The sequence below is a fragment of the Pan troglodytes genome, chromosome 7 (genome assembly GCF_028858775.2).
Source record: "Pan troglodytes isolate AG18354 chromosome 7, NHGRI_mPanTro3-v2.0_pri, whole genome shotgun sequence".
NCBI classification, from domain to species: domain Eukaryota; kingdom Metazoa; phylum Chordata; class Mammalia; order Primates; family Hominidae; genus Pan; species Pan troglodytes.
In genome coordinates this window covers 72,320,812-72,338,796 of record NC_072405.2, presented here as the reverse complement: position 1 = coordinate 72,338,796, position 17,985 = coordinate 72,320,812, and the positions used below count along the sequence as shown (strand labels likewise).

At 35.7% G+C, this 17,985-nt stretch overlaps 2 long non-coding RNA genes across 3 annotated transcripts in view; one reads left to right on the top strand and one right to left on the bottom strand.

Annotated features, from left to right (window-relative positions):
* The window catches only part of LOC104007626 (uncharacterized), a 43,972-nt gene that overhangs the window by 5,029 nt on the left and 20,958 nt on the right, over nt 1–17,985 (bottom strand). For both annotated transcript variants that reach the window (XR_681900.5, XR_008536752.2), the window contains one exon: nt 9,806–9,870. This is a non-coding gene — a long non-coding RNA (uncharacterized LOC104007626). The remainder of the gene's footprint in view (nt 1–9,805; nt 9,871–17,985) is intronic.
* The window catches only part of LOC134810879 (uncharacterized), a 37,133-nt gene continuing 22,757 nt past the window's right edge, over nt 3,610–17,985 (top strand). Inside the window, exon 1 of the long non-coding RNA XR_010159597.1 lies at nt 3,610–3,834. This is a non-coding gene — a long non-coding RNA (uncharacterized LOC134810879). The remainder of the gene's footprint in view (nt 3,835–17,985) is intronic.

Below are 17,985 nucleotides of genomic sequence, written 5' to 3'. Positions count from 1 at the left end.
AATGAGTAAAATTAGTCAGTCAATGAATTGAGGAAGCTGCCACTTGGGACTCCAGGGGTTGACATTTGACAGGTTTCTTAAGAGCTAGAAGAAGAAAGAAAGAAACAGGTAAACAAATGAGACTGAATGGGAGTGGGGGTGATAGGAAAGAAGGCATGCACAGCAAAGTAATCCTCAAAACCTTGGAGCTACGACATGGGTAAAGAACAGGCCAGGAGGCCAGACTAAGCAAAACAGAACCAAGAAAATGCAGCCAATGAATATGGATTGTGTTTTGCTGACTAACATAGAGTCAGAGAAACAAGGGCCTGGCAAAGTCAGCCTGTGTAATCCTGGACCACGCATTATCCCAGTGGCTGCCCTCACTCTGCTGGAATGATCTGCCTCCAATGGCCAGCTTTCATTTGTTCCTTGGGTATTGGCTTCATTTTTAATTTCTTCTAAACCCATATGAGAAAACTAGTAGTTACAAAATGCCACATCTTCCGGAGGCTGACCAATCAGGCTGGAGAAATGTTGCAAGAAAAACAAGTTATTTCCAGGGCATTGTCAACATGTTGCCAAGGATGAGAGCACAATCCGAGCAAATAGATCTTTATCTGTCCCTATCTTCTCCCCATTTTCTCTTTATTTGGCACCATGAGGTGAAGCACATTGTCCAGTATTTTCCCCCAGCTTTGATCCTTTGCTTTTTCCTTTTTTCCAACTCAGTGTGAGCTTCATCTTGAAACATAAAACAAAATATGTTATTCAGGTAGAAGACAAAATTCAAAAGTTTTATTTCAAATGAAAAAATAAATGGGAGATGCCACTGATTAAAAGTAAACATTAGAAACTACTAACTTATCCAACCCTCTCATTTTAGAGATGAGGAAACTGAAGCCTGAGACAACATGAATTCTACAATACATTTACTGTCAGAAGGCAGCGGTGTCAACGGCCACAACGACACCTGGAACTGATACCAAGACTTGTGGTCGCCGTGGGAATGCTATTTATTGTACATAGTGACTCACAAATCTAGGTTATGTGAACTATAAAAAGCATGACTCAGAACTCCAGAGAGTAAGGAGCTAATACTTTTTGAAATATAGGCCATAGACTGTGATATAACGATGTTTGTAGAGTTACTTCTCAAGGCAGCATTATTCAAAGCAGCATTCGACATAGTCATACATCCATTAATGAATATGTGTCATGACATTAACCAAAATAGCTTCAGATAACAATTAGCATACGTACTTCTGGGCATATTTGGTGAGAGAGAAGGAAATAGAGGTAGGACTGAGGTTGGAGGTGTGGGAAGGGGGAGGGACTCTAGCAAAGAAAGAAGGGTGGGCTCTGTGGAGGGCCAGTGAGGGAGGGGAGCTGAGGCCAGGATCCCCCAGCAGCCCAGGTCTGAGTCGTGGGGAGAGGACTGGAGGATCTGGGAGAAGGACCATGAAGCTTTCTTCTGCCCCAGCTCAACTTCAATGTCACCCAAAAATGTTAAGTTTCCCTTCAGGTCCTGCATTTGAATGATTTTAGTTCTTCCTCCCTTACTCCAAATTTCCCCAACATTTATCAATAGCTGACGTTCCGTCAGATACTGAGAATTAAGATGACCTAAAACGCAAAAGCTTGGAAAAGACAATGGTCCCTTAGTGGAAATAAAAAATAGAACAAATCCATCAAATGGAAAAGACTGAGGTGTGATCATTTCCTGTTTTGACTAAGGAGAGAATCTGAAAACAGGATATCAGCTACCTCATCTAGGGGAGAAGAAGGAATAAGGTTTTAAAAAGAGGGACATGAAGACACAGAATGAAACCTTCAATAGCATCACCACTCACAGTGGGGCCGCGGAAGGAGCTAAGCACCAAGTGTATCATACTCTGCAGCCAGGAAAGGGAGTTTTACCCTTAAATGATTTATGAAGATTCTGTGGGGGTGTTTTGTAGATGTTATTGGGAGTTTTATTGTTTGCTACTTCTGTTGTTTTTAACATCGCTAGCTTCCTATAAAGAATTTTTCCCCCCCAGGGGATTCTATCCCTGTAACTATATTGACTTAATTCTGGAGCACCAGTGCAATTAAAAGACAGTTCTAATTAATAGGCAATAGAATGGTTGTATGTAAAAGATTTCAGCAGTTTATGCTTGGTGCACTAAACAAATCTGAACAAAGTCACAAAAGGCATCAGAGCTCCATTAGAATTTATCAGCTGAGATGCTTGGAATATTTTTCACACTGGGTAGTCACATCACTCCCTGCAGTTGAGATTGGACTGAAAGAAAAAAAGGTCGACATATTTTTCTGTACCGGTGGCAGTAAAATGGCTTCTCATTTCAACTGAGAAGTACCAACCACCAGAGCAAAAGCACCTTTACAGCAGGAATTCTACTTCTGACCCACCAAGGAAAAACACGATATAATCACTGTCTCTAATTTTCCAGCCAGCAGCCAGACTAACTGGGTCTGACTGTAGGATTTGGGGTCAGACTGCCTGGGTTCCCACCCTGCCTCTGGCCATGAAGAATAAGTAGAATCCTGGACAGATAAACTGAATCTCTCTGCTTTCATGTCCTCATCTGCAAAATGGGATAATAACAGTGCCTTCCTCCTAGGACTGTGGTAAAGATTGCATGAATAACTCACATAATGCATTCAGAATGCTGTTTAGCAGCACAGACAGCACTCGATGAATTTTGTGCTACGATTATTATCCAGGTCCATCATTAGACACTGTGATGGGGTGTAAAGAAACTGTATGATTAAGCACATTCCATACTTCATATCATGATCCAATCTAATAATGCACAGTCGGGGGTGGAGAGGAAGAGGTTCTGAACTCTGAACTTTCAAATAAATGAAGTTCTGCCATGAAACGCTGTACAAACCATGACAATTCCAAGTACTCTTCTATTAATACCAATGATTTCCAAGCACTTGAACAAAAGAGGATCGTTGGTTATCCACATAGGCTAAAAGGTGTAAATCTTTCACATTGTATTGTATTATCACTTATGTACTTCTTGAAAACCATTTTATTGAGGTATGATTGACATACAAAAAGCTGTTCATATTTAACCTATACAACTCTGGGATTTTGGAGGTGAGTATATACCCGTGAAACTATCACTACTATCTATGCCATAAACCTATCATCTCCAAAACTTCCTTTATTATAATTATTTTTATGATAACAGTACTTAACATAAGATCTACCCTCTTAGCAAATTTTTCAGTATACTATCCAGTATTGTTAAGTACAGGCACTATGCTGTAGATCTCCAGGACTTATTCATCTTGTATAACTTTAAAAAATAACATCCTTGATAGTCTTACTCCTACGTGCAGTCTTTCTATAAACTTGCAATAAAAATATTATTAAGAAACTTAAACATTTATTTCCCTACCTATCCCAGGACCTCTTAGAAAAGCAACACATTTATTGAGAGTTTTTGGTCTTTGCATGAGTCTAAGAGTAAGAAAGTATGAATTAAGGTGGTCAAGACATGCTGAGGGTCATTTTGCTAATCTTGTCGGCTTCCCAGGTTCTGAAATCCCTGCCTGTGTTTGGAGAATCCTCCCCTTATTTGGCACAGTGTGCCATTCTTGCAGTCACAGCATTGGCATGAGTCCTAGCCATGCCCAGATCTTGAATAGGAAAAATTGGATAGCTGCTCTGCAGCGTCCAGGCAGCAGCAGCTATGACTCTAGGCAAAGCTACAAGTTCCAAGTTCCAAGTTCTGTGGTGTAGGAAGTAAAGCTATGGAACCCAGTGTCCAGTGGCGGTGTTCGCTCCACCAGAATCCCTCTTGAAACTCCATTTGAGGCTCCTTTCCTGATCAAGTAAGCTCTGAGCCTAGTTCTCTGGCCCTGGAGGAGAGGCTGTAACCTACCCAGTATCTTTTTAACAACTTTTCTTTCTCCATGTATCAGTCCCAGTGAGTTTCTGCTACTTACAGCTAAGGACTCTGATTGATACAGTGGCCAAATGGGATCTATTTCAAGCCAGACATTCATTCTCAAAGCCTCGGCAACATTCCCTGGTCATTTCCTGATCAGGGCACATCTGGAAATTGCATTAATCTCTGAGTGCCAGGTTTTGGACAAAATATTGTCAAGCTAGAACTTGATTCCAATGGGGCAAAGCTAGAATAACAGTACTGGAAACAGTACTGATAAGGGAGGTACTGAGAATATTTCTCTAGAGCATTGTTTCCAGGCTGAAATAAAAGAGTAACTGCAAACCTCACTTTCTTCTGATCATACAACATAATCTTCAAAAGATCATCTCCCTGGAGTAAATGTCCTCAGGGATTTCAGCATGGAGTAGCAAGTTAAGTTAGATCACATCTAAGAACCCTTCTCATTCTGAAAGGCTATGTGTGCTTTGGAAGACCTAAGTTGCAAAACACCATCTACTCCCCAGTAGAAATTACATTTAATCATCAGTATTACTATCTGCTATAAAGAAGGAAGAATATTTGACAATACAGGTAAATTTTCATGTCCATTTACCTATTTTTCTTAGTTTTTCAAAGTTATGGGTGGACTATAATACATTGAACATCCAGTAGGAACTCAATCAATACTGTGCTGAATTGAACTGAATCGTGTCCACAGCTCCATTCAGGCAAGGCCATCTTTTCCAATTTCTCAGTTTATCACCCTCACTGGTTCCCTGACTCTCTGTTCACTCTCTTCCTGACCCTAAGTTCACTGGCACCACTTTAATCACTCAGTCTTCTTGGTCTATCCCCTGCAGACAAGCTCGTTTCAGCTTCCTCCTGACCCTGGATCACCAGCTTTCTTTGCCAACTTTGTTTTCTTCCCTTTCAATTCATCTAGTCCAGTGACCCAGCAGTCTCCTACAGCTGCCCAAGTACCTTTCTTAGGGTAAAGGCTTAGGGACTACTTGTTGAATAAATTAATAATTTACTATCTTATAATGATTTTAACACCCATTAGCTTAAAGCAATTATCATCTTTTGGATATTTTCTATATTTTAATGAATGTAATTTTAAACTCTTCTTGATAAGGGAAAATTTATTAGTTTAAGAGCTTTCAACCATTACATTTGTACTGTTTAATTCTGAGTCAAAGAATGTGCTTAGAAGTCAGGCTTAAAAGGCTGTCTGGGGTAAACATTCTATAAACTTTCAAAATGATAGCTCATTTTTCAATGCCATTGCCTATAAATTTATCATATTCCTAAAATTATGTGATATAATGGTGATAATTAGTATTGCTGCAGACAAAGCTTCTTTTTATAATATAAAATAAATGTAGCGCTCTGCCCCCTTCATTTAATCAAACCAAGGCCACTTTGACCTCTTAAAAAGGTATTGATATTAAATGATCAAATATGGGGCTTTCCCAACTTCATTTGAAGACTGGAAGTACTAGTAAGGTGACATGTAAGTCTTTCACTTTAAACATTCCATCACAACATTTGGGAAAATAATCGTAGTTTCATTTTACTCACAACTGCCCAACTGTTTGATAAGATACAAAGAGCTGGATTCATCAAAGTGATGATAGCAGGTGGTCTTTCAAAATTTTAACCACTAAAAATGCATTTCTATTAATTTTTATCTTCCTCCAAATATTAATGAATAGTTCCAGTGATAATTAGCAATTTTCCCTAATTACAGAAAATTGGCACTTCACAAATAACAAACTCTGATATTATCTAGTATTGTGCCAGTTTTCCTATTAATTCGGAAATTCAGCAATTATCACCAGAACCATGTAGGTTAAAGTATGTCAGATTCTGGATAAACAACCTAAAATACCCAGCCATATGAGTTTTGATGTCAGGTAAATTTCAATATTGACATTTGAAGAAAAAAATATATTAGTGACCAACCCTTGCTATTGAAGCACTGTGGGAAAGCTTTCCAAGTTTATTTCAGCCTAGCCCCTGCAGATGACATCAGGTGCAAAACCTGGATAGTTTGTCTCATTGTCAATTTGAAGAAAACAATAAAAAAGTTTATAAAATTTCTCAAATTCGAAAGCAGCATATATAAAAGTGCTATATGATATCTTAAGTGTACATTGATTTAATTTCCTTCTAAATCCAACAAAATTTAGGAAGACAAAAATCCTTCAGTATCTTTGTCAGTTGAGAAATAATGAACACTTCATGTACTTATCAATTCCTGACATGCAAGCATTTTTGCTGAATGTAAACCCATCTATATATAAACTCCGTGTTCTTGAGGTGCAGCTCGATGTTAAGAAGTCAGGAGGTGGAGAAATGCACTATTTCTTTGTTAATTTTGGAGTAGTTTAATGCTGACCAATCAGAAGCCTATAATTAACTCTGGACAACACTAGGAATCTTAAGATCAATATTATTTTTTCATTTTAATTGTCATGTAACTCTCAGCACAATGTCACATAGTTTTATTTGGAATGAATCTTCACAAGTTCAACAGTTGAAGGCAAATTCATGATTAGGCCTCTCAGCTTTCAGAAGGCTTTGCTGAACTCAACAGTTCTGAGACCAAAATTTGGACTGATTTTGCATGCCACCAGAGTAACTGGCTTTTAAAAATGTATACAATTCAGTACAATAAATCAATTTACCAGAAGTTGGATCAATTTGACAGATTTCTTAATTAAATTGACATGTAGTATGTGTGTCACCCCTCATCCCAAAAGGAAAGATGAGTTCAGGTGACAAGGGAGCTAAAATTTCTATTGAAATGATAAATAAAACTAGTTTCCAATAAGACCATTCAGAAACTAAGAACAGATTAAAAGTCAAACTATGACTACATTGAAAAATATCACAATTTATTGCCTATTTTCATGGAGAAAAGACAAGAGAAGAAATGGACTTACATTCTAATAAAATAAATTTAAATCACACCAAAACCAAATCTTCCAATCCTTGAGAGTTAGGTAATAATGAAATGCATTAGACAGAGTGAGATAGTAGAAAATGTTTTTTTTTCTCCTGATATTATTTCCTATCCATCAGAATTTAGAAATGAGGGGGATTAGTTTTTGTATCATTCCCCTACGAAAAAAGAAACATTATAATGGTTCTAAATTTTCCTCTGAAACAAGTCCAATCCTATAGCATTGATGCCACCTAACCCATTCGAACGTCCCTCCCTATACCCCCTCCACTCTTTCTCTGCCACAGACACTGCATCTATTCCTATCCACTGCAGCTTTAGCTTAGATGGCCCTTTCTTCTTTTCTCTATTTATGCAAATCTCATCATGTTTTAGTAACTCTACCTACTAACATTATATAGAATATATCATATAAACCAATGCTTCTTCCTCCAGTTAGACAGTGCAGTTGAACATATTTCCTCTATCTGAATCCTATCAGTATTTATATTTCCATTTAAAATCCCACCTCTTTCTTGAAACTTTTTCTAAAAACTTAAGCAACAATGACCTCTCCTCCCTGATAGTCTCATAATACCATGCATATTGTAGCATATACTTGACATACAAATTTCATGTTAGAATTTTATTATTTCACTAACTAGTACCATCTTCTAGTTATTTTGAGTACATGAGACTTGTCACCCTAATAGGAGTACAGTGTCATCGAGGGCAAGAACAAATCACACTTTTCCTTTGTGTCATGCAAAAACCCCAGTAAGTACTTGGCAGAAGAGTGTAATGATTTAGAGTAAAGCACAGAGATTTGATTAGATACTATTCTAATCATTTATCACTTACCAGATAGTTTACGTGGTATAAGTTGTTAAATCTCATCTGTAAAACAGACAAGAGTACTTTCTAACGTCATTTATTTGTTGAGGGAATTGAATAAAATAATTCCTGGAAATTTCTAAGTTTAACATAGTATGGTAAATAGTAGAAAGCTATTATTATTTTGTCATAGCCTGTCTTACATTATAACTTACATTTATATTATAAATATTTGTATTCTAATTTGAAAACCGAGGACTCAACCTGAAGGCTATTTTATTTTTTAAATAAAATACTATAAGCCCTTTTATTCCATGTTTTTAAAAAAATACCACTTGAGTGGTTATTGCCTATAAGCCACCTCATTTCTTCATGTAACTGCTGTTTTTCCTTTTATCTAAGGGGTCTAATCACCCTGGTTTGTCTAGAGTAGTGGGAGATGTCAACATAATAAACAAGTTTGATATAACTGTATATAACAACTAGAGAATACATACATATTTTCTCAAGAAAATCTGAAGCATTTACAATACTTGATTATTAATAAGATTATAAAGCAACACTCAAAAAAATTCGCAGAATTATTATCAGACTAATCAATATTCTGACCACAATTTTATTAAGTCAATAAATTTTAAAACACTATATATTTGGAAATTAAAAGACAAACAGGCACTTCATTAAATAACTCAGGAGTCAAAGAAGAAATAATGGTGGAAACATAAATTATAATAAATTATAATTAAATTTTATTACTAAAAGGTAATAATAAGAATATGAAAAGTTGTGCCAGATAGTAAAAACAGTATTTACAGGAAAATTTAGAGTTTTAAAATTCTTACTTTGGAAAAGAGGAAAAACTAAAACTTGCTAGGTATCCAATTTTAAAAGTTATAAGAACAAAAATTCAGACAAATTAAAAAGAGGTACAAATAAAATTAAGGGTACTAATCTATGAATATTTTAAAAATCCTAGAAAAAAATCAATCAAAACAAAAATTTTAAATGCTAATAAAGTAGAAAAAAATGTTAGCTAGATTGTTCAAGGGGAGAAAAGATTTTTATAAATGAATAAACTAGGCCGGGCACGGTGGCTCATGCTTGTAATCCCAGCACTTTGGGAGGTCAAGGAGGGAAGATCACGAGGTCAGGAGTTTGAGACCAGCCTGTTCAATATGGTGAAACCCTGTCTCTATTAAAAATACAAAAATTAGCCGGGTGTGGTGGTGTGTGCCAGTAGTCCCAGCTACTTGGGAGGCTGAGGCAGAAGAATCACTTGAACTCGGGAGGTGGAGGTTGCAGTGAGCCAAGATTGCACCAGTGCACTCCAGCCTGGGCGACAGAGTGAGACTCCATCTCAAAAAAAAAAAAAAAAAAAAAAAAAAAGAATAAACTATATTAGAATTGAATTGGTGCCAATAAGACAGGAATTACAAAGATAATAATCCATAAGAAAAAATTGTGATATGCTTTTGCCAGCAAATTTGAACCTTTGATGAAATGGACAAAGACTTAAACGTATATAATGTAAAAGAGACTTAGAAAGAATGAGAAAGCCTCAAAAGTCCTGTAACTATTAAAGAAGTTGAAATAGATGTTTGGCCGGGCGCGATGGCTCACGCCTGTAATCCCAGCACTTTGGGAGGCCGAGGCGGGCGGATCACGAGGTCAGGAGATCGAGACCATCCTGGCTAACACGGTGAAACCCCGTCTCTACTAAAAATACAAAAAAAATTAGCCGGGCGTGGTAGCGGGCGCCTGTAGTCCCAGCTACTCGGGAGGCTGAGGCAGGAGAATGGCGTGAACCCGGGAGGCGGAGCTTGCAGTGAGCCGAGATCGCGCCACTGCACTCCAGCCTGGGCGACAGAGCGAGACTCCGTCTCAAAAAAAAAAAAAAAAAAAAAAAAAAAAAAGAAATAGATGTTTAAAAGCCTCACAGAATAAAAATACAGACAGTTGTATAAATTAATTCTACCACATTTTAAGGTAGATACTGTCTTTCATAATGTTATGTTGCTCTTTCAGAAAATAGAAAAAGGGGGAATGCTTCCCAATCCATAAATGATATTCGTGTAACCTAACTATCAAGTACACTGTATGAGAAATGCAATTTACCCCCAACCCTACTTACCATGTAGATAGTTTATATGAGTGAAATCTTAATCTCATAGTGGGTCATCACTGGACACTGTAGTACTTTAAAATCAAGAAAGAGAAGAATAACCATGTTATTTAAAATTATGGATATAACCAATAAAACTAACAACAGACACAAAAATGTACCCTCTGGTGAGTAAGAAGAGAGTTGGTGCGCGGGAGAACTTCCTGAGCACATTTGAACTGTTTGACCTACAACCGAATGCTAAAATGCGTATTTTATCAAAAACAAAAGAGAATGTGTGGTTAAGAAATAAAGATTGCAATGGGAATATCATATTTTCAAGAAGAGAAACAAGTCAAGGAGTGTCTGAAAGTTTAGATCTTGTGTTCTTCCTCCATTATGAAGCTTCCTGTTTCATAGTTGTCTGGGACAGGCCTGAACATGGAGCTAGAACTCGTATACAAGCATTACGTCAGTCAGGGTTCAGATTTTTAGATCTTTCATCCATTTTTGAAAATAGAGATCCAAGGCATTGCCATAAAATAAGTTGTCTCTCCACTTTGTTTTGCGTTTCTTGAATCACTCCAATTATTTGGATAAATGTACACTTTTCTTTCATTCGCTATTATAAATAGCCTAACAACATGGTAGACACCCAGTAAATATAACTTTTTGTCTCTCTGTTTGTGCTCTCTAACCCACTTGTTGCTTTTCAGTGGAAGAATTGAGTAGGTAGATAGGATCAAACTGAATTTTGTAGACTATAATTGAGCACTGTCATTTCCTTAAAATGCATATTTTTTTATTACTACAGCCCATGACTGGTATTTGCATTCCAGAGTTTTCCTTAATATATAATAAATACTCCATTCTGTTTATATATTCTTAATGAACTAGTATGTTGGAATTATTTCATTGTATAAGATACAATAAAGCATATTAAATCATTTTGTGGATGCCAGGGTTAAGGAGCACACAAATAGTTATAACCTACCAAGGATCAAAATTACTCAAATTAGTACAATTAGAGAAAACAACATATAGGAGCTCTGAGTTATTGAATACCTTTGCTCTGTTGCTATTATTGTATGCAATGACAAAAAGAAATCCCTCTTGTGATTCTCACATTAATAAAACATTACAGACAGCGCTCAATGTCTTTAATTATGTCTATTTCTGAAAATATTGTTATTATTGCTATTTTCCTAGCTATAGACAGCTTTTTCCCAGCTCTTACAGCTAACACAGTTTCTATTTTGCAGGGAATGAGGTAAGTTCAGATGAGTTCTGGGGAAGAAATGATCCCCAAAAATATTTTGTAACATCAGAAAGGTAACTTCCTTGCCCATTAATCTTTAAGGTGCAAAGTCATGTTAATTTCCTTTAGTTGCTTGAAACAAATTAAAAATAAATGCACCCAAGTAGGCTCAGCCAATGAAGAAAAAAAGCATCATATATTCAAGTATAATACTGCAGTTCAAAATGAAGCAGTGAATTTTGGAGTCAATATCCTTTGGGTCAGATGAATGAGAACTGAAGATCAAGTGATACTCTCCTTTTTTGCTAAACTTTTGTTATTGCAGAATGTTGAGGTGGGATCTTAAATTATTTTCTGTATGTTGTGACTGCTGTATAGCATTCTAGAGCCTCTTATGTAAAGAAAATTCATGAAAATAAAATATGGAGTAAGAAGTGGAGACATTGAACCGCCCCATCTAAGATTATTTGGACCGGCAGCCAGAGAAGAGGCTATACAATGTCTACAGTTCATTACAGGTTTATGAGTCAAAGGATCAAGATGTAAGGATAAAATTCATATGCCTTCAATTACTGAGGTGGTAGCTAATATGCGAACAAGAAATCCAGACACTTGGCTGAATATTTCTCATTTTATCAGGGTTTCCGAAATCATTCAGATGTTGAAATTTTATTCCACTTTCCAAAAACGATAAGTGTGTGCACCTGCTTAAAAAGTTCACTTAAAAGAAATTTGATGAAAGATTTGATGGTTTGATCATATCATATTTCCTCCAGCCTGTGGACATTTGGCAATGTGCAGTAAAGTAGGGTCTTCACAGAGCACGAGTCAAACATCTATACCATTTTTTCATCACCATCTAAAGTCTGAGCCTATTGAACAATAGATATTTATACTAAACTTGTGAGAAAAAAGTGAACTCAGTAGTCCATAACCTATAAGTTATTGTGGGGTAGGGAAATAATAACTCTGAGAAATAAAAAAGAAAAGGAAACATACTCCCCAGAGGCATTAGCTCTATTCTTGGTTTCCTTCTGTGTCATATGTCATAATTTATAACATGGGATATCTCTGCTTACACAGAGCTATTTCAATAAAGATGTTGAAATTCAGATTGTGAACCTCACTACACTACCTTATGGAATTTTTATATTTATGCATTCCTCCACACAGGAGCTTTCTCTGTGGATGGGATGAATGCTGCCCATTTGCAAAGTCCCAAATGGGTCTTCTTGTGACAAAGCCTATTATGCTATCACTACATTTCCATGTCTTTGAGTCCTGAAAACTTTCTATATTCAGAAGTTCCCTATTATATTTGCACCCACAACTCCTCAAGTCTGTGTTTCTAAAATTGCAGTAGATGTACCACCTGGCACATGCAGAATTATGTCAAGGGAATGAGAAACTATATAGTAAATATGACATCTCCTCCTGGAAAATAAATTTTACTTGAAAATTTTGAGGCAGACAGTTAAGTAATTTGAATGATAATTTAAACATGTTTTATATTTAAAAATATATGGTTATGTTGTGGAATTGAATGCTAAATGTGTATGAATTGTTAGACTAAAACCAAAAACTTCAAAGAATTTCAAGGACACAGGTTTTGCATTAGTGAATCAATAAGGATTTTGTGTATGTTCATTACAAATGGCAATGTGTGTCCAACGTGGTTTAAACACAAAAGGAACAAATTTGCTTATATAAATGAAAAGCCCGTGGGCGGGACTCGCTTTAGGGTATAGCTTGTCTGGACGTTTTTCTTAATCTCATTTTACAATCTTCTCTCCTCCATATTGACTTCATTATTATAAACAAAAGATAGGCGCCAGAGAGCTCTGCTTCAAAATTCAGAGAAAAAAGCAAGAATCATTTTTCCTACAAGTCCCGGGGTAAAAAAAAATGCTTTAAGTCTCACTGGATCCAGTTGTGTCACTGAATTAGTCACTGTGGCTAGCCAAATAATATTCTGATTGGCCAACCTCATGCCCACAGTAGAACTTCAACAAAAGTTTATAAATTGAGAGTGGAAGAATATTCCTCGACCCACAGATAAATTATTGCGTATTTTCCAGAATAAAGGTGAACAGTGCCAGGTGGCATGCTTCACACATGCATGTGCACACATGTACACACACACGAACACTCATACATGCACACACATGCACACACAGAGCTGTCCACCTGAGACCACTTACTGCATCCCATAAACACCCAGCCCTTCCCAGATTGAGTTCTGTTTATCAGCGGTACATAGATGGAAAAATCTAAGAAGCACGTTTTTAACTTTTCCACTAAAACTTAAAAGCTGGTAGAACCTAGCCAGGCTCCCTGGCAATAGGATTGAAGTAGCTACATGAGAGGCTTCAGGAATGGGCACTGATAACAAGCATAGAAGAGATGTTGATCTATATTCCCTCCCAATTCTTGATTTTGTTTCATGCCTTTCCCACCTAATGAGTTCCTGATTGGAGGAAACCTAGCTGACTTAGTCAGAATAGGCAAAGCTGGAGAAATGTTCACAGGACAAGAGGCTTTTCGAACCCATCTTCAAGGTTGGCCAAGACAGTTGCAAACAGTATAATGAACCATAGTAATGACACTGCAGAGACCAATAAAATGCAAGATGATCAATGCTGAGCTCAGAAAGCATCTGATCCTCTGGGTAAACCACACAACTGGGAAATTCCTTGACAATGGGATGAACTTTGTGTCTCTTAAAACTTCAAAAGCATTAAATGCTGTTCCACATGCTATAGCACTGCACTGTATATTCCCGAGTTTGTTTTTCCCAAAGAGCAGAAATCCCACTTGGCCTCAAGGGATTATATTGAGAATATATTTTTTGCAATTCATTTGCTAATTTATACTTGCTAAAATTGATTAAGAAATACTCTAGGCTATTGGCATCATTTGGTTAGCAGCTAATTGAGCACAATAGATGTTAGAGAAAAGGCTAACTGCTGCGGTTCCTGGAAAGGGAAAGGAGCCCCTGAAAAATTCTGGCCACTAAAAATCTTTGCCATTTTCCTGCCACTTTCTTTGCCCTGCACAATTAAAGGAAATTTTTTCACTTGATAATTCATTGAAGAGACATTGAGTAGCACTTTTGTTTCTTTCCATCTTCTGTAGGCTGAGTGGTATTTCCAGCAATATATTCATTTTATGACAAACATATTTTTTTCTATGTATATGACTTCCCATGTATCTAATTATTGGTGTGAGCATCAATTTTAAAGGTTAGCTGAACTCTTAAATGTTATTTTTTCTTGTAGTTTAATTTTCTTATTTAAACCACTTTAGCTTTAGCTTGTGAAGAAAAAGTCCATAATGCTTTAGATCATGAGGCATTCTAAAAACACTTGTACACCTCGACTTCATCCCAAATATTGTATAACCAAAATTATATATTTGTAAGTATAAATTTACAGCAGAGCTGGGTCTCTATTTAAAAGGCTGAGAATGTTAGAATAAGGGGAAAATGCAATGATGCTATATAAATACAAACACATGTGCACATGCACATACAAAGACACACACAAATTTTAATTATAAGCTATTTGCAAAAGGCACACCAAGAACATAACACCAAAAATTGGAAAATAAAGATGTATTAAATAAGGAAGGCAAGTCTAACACAGTATTTTCTGACAGATAAAATTTGAAGCGACAAGCATCAAACAGGATTAAGATGAATATTTCATATCGCCAAATTGTATCACTGATTATAAAGACATAACAGTTGTAAACCTTTATGTACCTTACAGCAGAGCTTAGAAATACATAAAAGTAAAGCAAAATCACGTAAAAGAGTAATAGAAAAACATACAATAATAGTTAAATATTTTATTACACCTCTTCCAAAACTCAACAAATCAAATAAGGATGTCAATAACTTGAATTATATAATTAATAATGTTATCCATTTTGATATAGGAGAATACAACAAGTATGCAATTATGTTGATATTCTAAGTTAAAAATTTTAGTGTATGAAAACAAGGTATAAAGATAAACTCATAGAAAATAGTAAAAAACTATAATGGTAACTTTGAATTGAAAATAGTATGACATTGTGACTATTTTCTTTAAACATATGCATTTTCTAGCACTGTCCGCTGATGAGGTCTAAAAGCAACAGTAACTCAGTAGCAATGACAGCTCCTATATGAAGACGGTACTCCATAAATACCAAAGTTCTTTAGAGAAGTAGCTGGATACATGCGTGAAGCATAAAATCTAGATTTTCCTGAGACATCTTGTTCCAGAAAACAAGAACACTATCCCACACTAATGGAGTTGTGTCCAAATGACACAAGAACCAACATGGAGGAAGATAGGATACATATTACCAAAGAAGATGAGTCTAATTACTGAAATCTATTGACTGGAAAACTCATGCATTTGAAAGAAAGCACTAATTTATAATTATACTTAATAAGATGAAGTTAAAATCATACAAACACAAATATTGAACATCATTGGAAATAACTATCACAACAGAAGAAATCTAGCAAATAAATGTGGAAGAAAAGATAAAAATTTTAAAACTATCATATTTCAACCCCTAAACACATAATTGACTTAGATAGTGGTCCTCAATAGATAAAACATGAAATAAAACTTGATGGCAAACTTGGCAATGGAAGGATCAGTCTTTCACCACCTAAAACCATTGATCAATTTTAACATCTATAAAGTGGAACAACCACACATTACATACCTTCTGAAGTTATCCAATATAAAATATATGGATCTAACTATGAAATATTCTTGCCCCAAAAAAGTTAAACATGAATCAAATCAAGCTTTTAAGAGCGAATTTCCAATTTATAGAAAATATAGAATATAAAAGAAGATGTTATATGGCATTATGTGGAAGCAATAAGCAAATCCAGAATATTGGACATTTTATATAACAGCTGAACTTGTTTCTTGAACAAGTTCAATGGCGTATTAAAGGAGGGGGTAGGAGAAGATAGACTAGGTAAGAGTAAATAAACTTAGAATATACAACAACTCAATGCAATATGTGGACTTGGAGATCCTAATTAAAATATGTTAATTATAAAAAGGAATTTCTTGAGACAATTGAAGAATTTGACTTGTACCAGGTATTGGGTAAAACAAAAGATTATTGTCGATTTTGTTAAGTGAGATCATGTCATTGTGGTTGTATAAAAAAATCTTTAGAGATATCCCTGAAGTATGTGGGAGTTAAATGAAATGATATATATTATTTGCTTTTAAAAATTCAGCAAAAATAAAATAAAATAAAATAGAAAGAATTAAGGAAATTAAAAAGAAAGAAACAAAACAAGCTTGTTAAAATCTTTATCCAGACTCTTGACTCTAGGTGATGAGTAAACATAGTTCACTTTACTAATCTTTTTTGTGTATGACTGAACATGTTCATAATAACATATTGAAAAGAGTGAAGCTTCTCAGATCTAGCAATCATCTTGTGAAAGGTGGCAGTAATAGTCATATGGCTGTATTAGGAAGTCTAGTGTCCAAGAAAATTGGTTGGGACTTGATGTATCTGCTTTTTCTCTATGTAGCCACTTTCCTTCTAATTAGTTAATTCATGATTGGCTAAATATTTTGGAAATGTAATACAATATATGTGGGGAAGGGATCATGTCTTTAATACAATTTATAGTTCATCTAAAGTACTGCATAAGAGTAACAAAAGCATTCTACCTGCCATAACTGATTAAATCTGTATGAAATTAAGGTTTTAGATTCTTGACATCAAGAAAGAGAAAAAATAAAGTACCCAACTATGAAACTCAATAATCTACTTTTTAATCAATAAATTAACTCAGAAAAGAAAATATAAATTTTTGCTGGCTTGATCCAAAAATAAATGAAGAGAGAATATAACAGGCAGCATTAAAAAAAATGGGACCTAGAGGACACAAAAGAAATGTTCAATTATAAGAAATACTATAAATATGTAGAAAATTTGAAAGGTTAAAAAAAGTCAGCAATTAAATATTACAAAATTGCCATTAGAAGAAATAGAAAGCTAGATTTGCAAAAATGTAAAAAAAAAGCTACATTTTTTTCAGTCTTTTCAAAAATAAGTTATTATTTTTCATAAATGTATATGTGTTAAAATATAATGCTGTTTTTCTTATTTTTAAATGTAACAATAAACTTTTTCATGTTTTTTAAATTTCTAATAGAGTATCAACAAATAAATATCTATCAATAAATATCTAACTCACATAAATAAAATCATGTTGAGTGTAAAGGGATCGTATGACCAGAAAGTTTGAGAACCACTGGTCTAAACACTCAAATTAAAAGGAAGAGATTGTCAGACTGGATAAAAAAGCAAAACTCAACTCTACCCTGCCTATATGAGATACTTTTAAATACAATGACCTAAATAAGTTAATAATAAAACTATTTTTAAAAGCTATACGTTAAGCATAAATTTTAAAAAAGCTAGAATAGCTATGTCTGTATCAGAAAAAATAGATTTTAGAACAAGGATTAGTATCACATTTAAAGAGGACATTTTATAATGATAAAAGAGTTGTTTCATCAAGAAGACATTTACAATAATACTAAATGTGTTCATGATGGCAGCAGCAGTCCATCTGGAGTGGCCGTTTGCATGATGCTGGCTGTAGTGGGGGAGGAGCTGTTGGGGCTGTGTGCTCCAGGGAGACGGTGGGAGCTGGGAACAGGCAGAAGTCCCACCCACTTCCAAGTTGGAGGGGCGGGAGCCCCACTGTTCTGGGCACAGCTGCACATGCCCACCCACAGCTCCGGACCTGGAATCTCTGCACTCTCCCAGGCCTGGGAAGTCCCTCTTCCCCCACAGGCTTGGAAATGCATGCTCCCACTCCTGGCACCTGCTCCAATTTCAGAGCGAAGCTGTGGCTGAGCCTGGGCACTGTCACTACCTGGCCTGCTGTGTGAGTGATTGGGGCAGT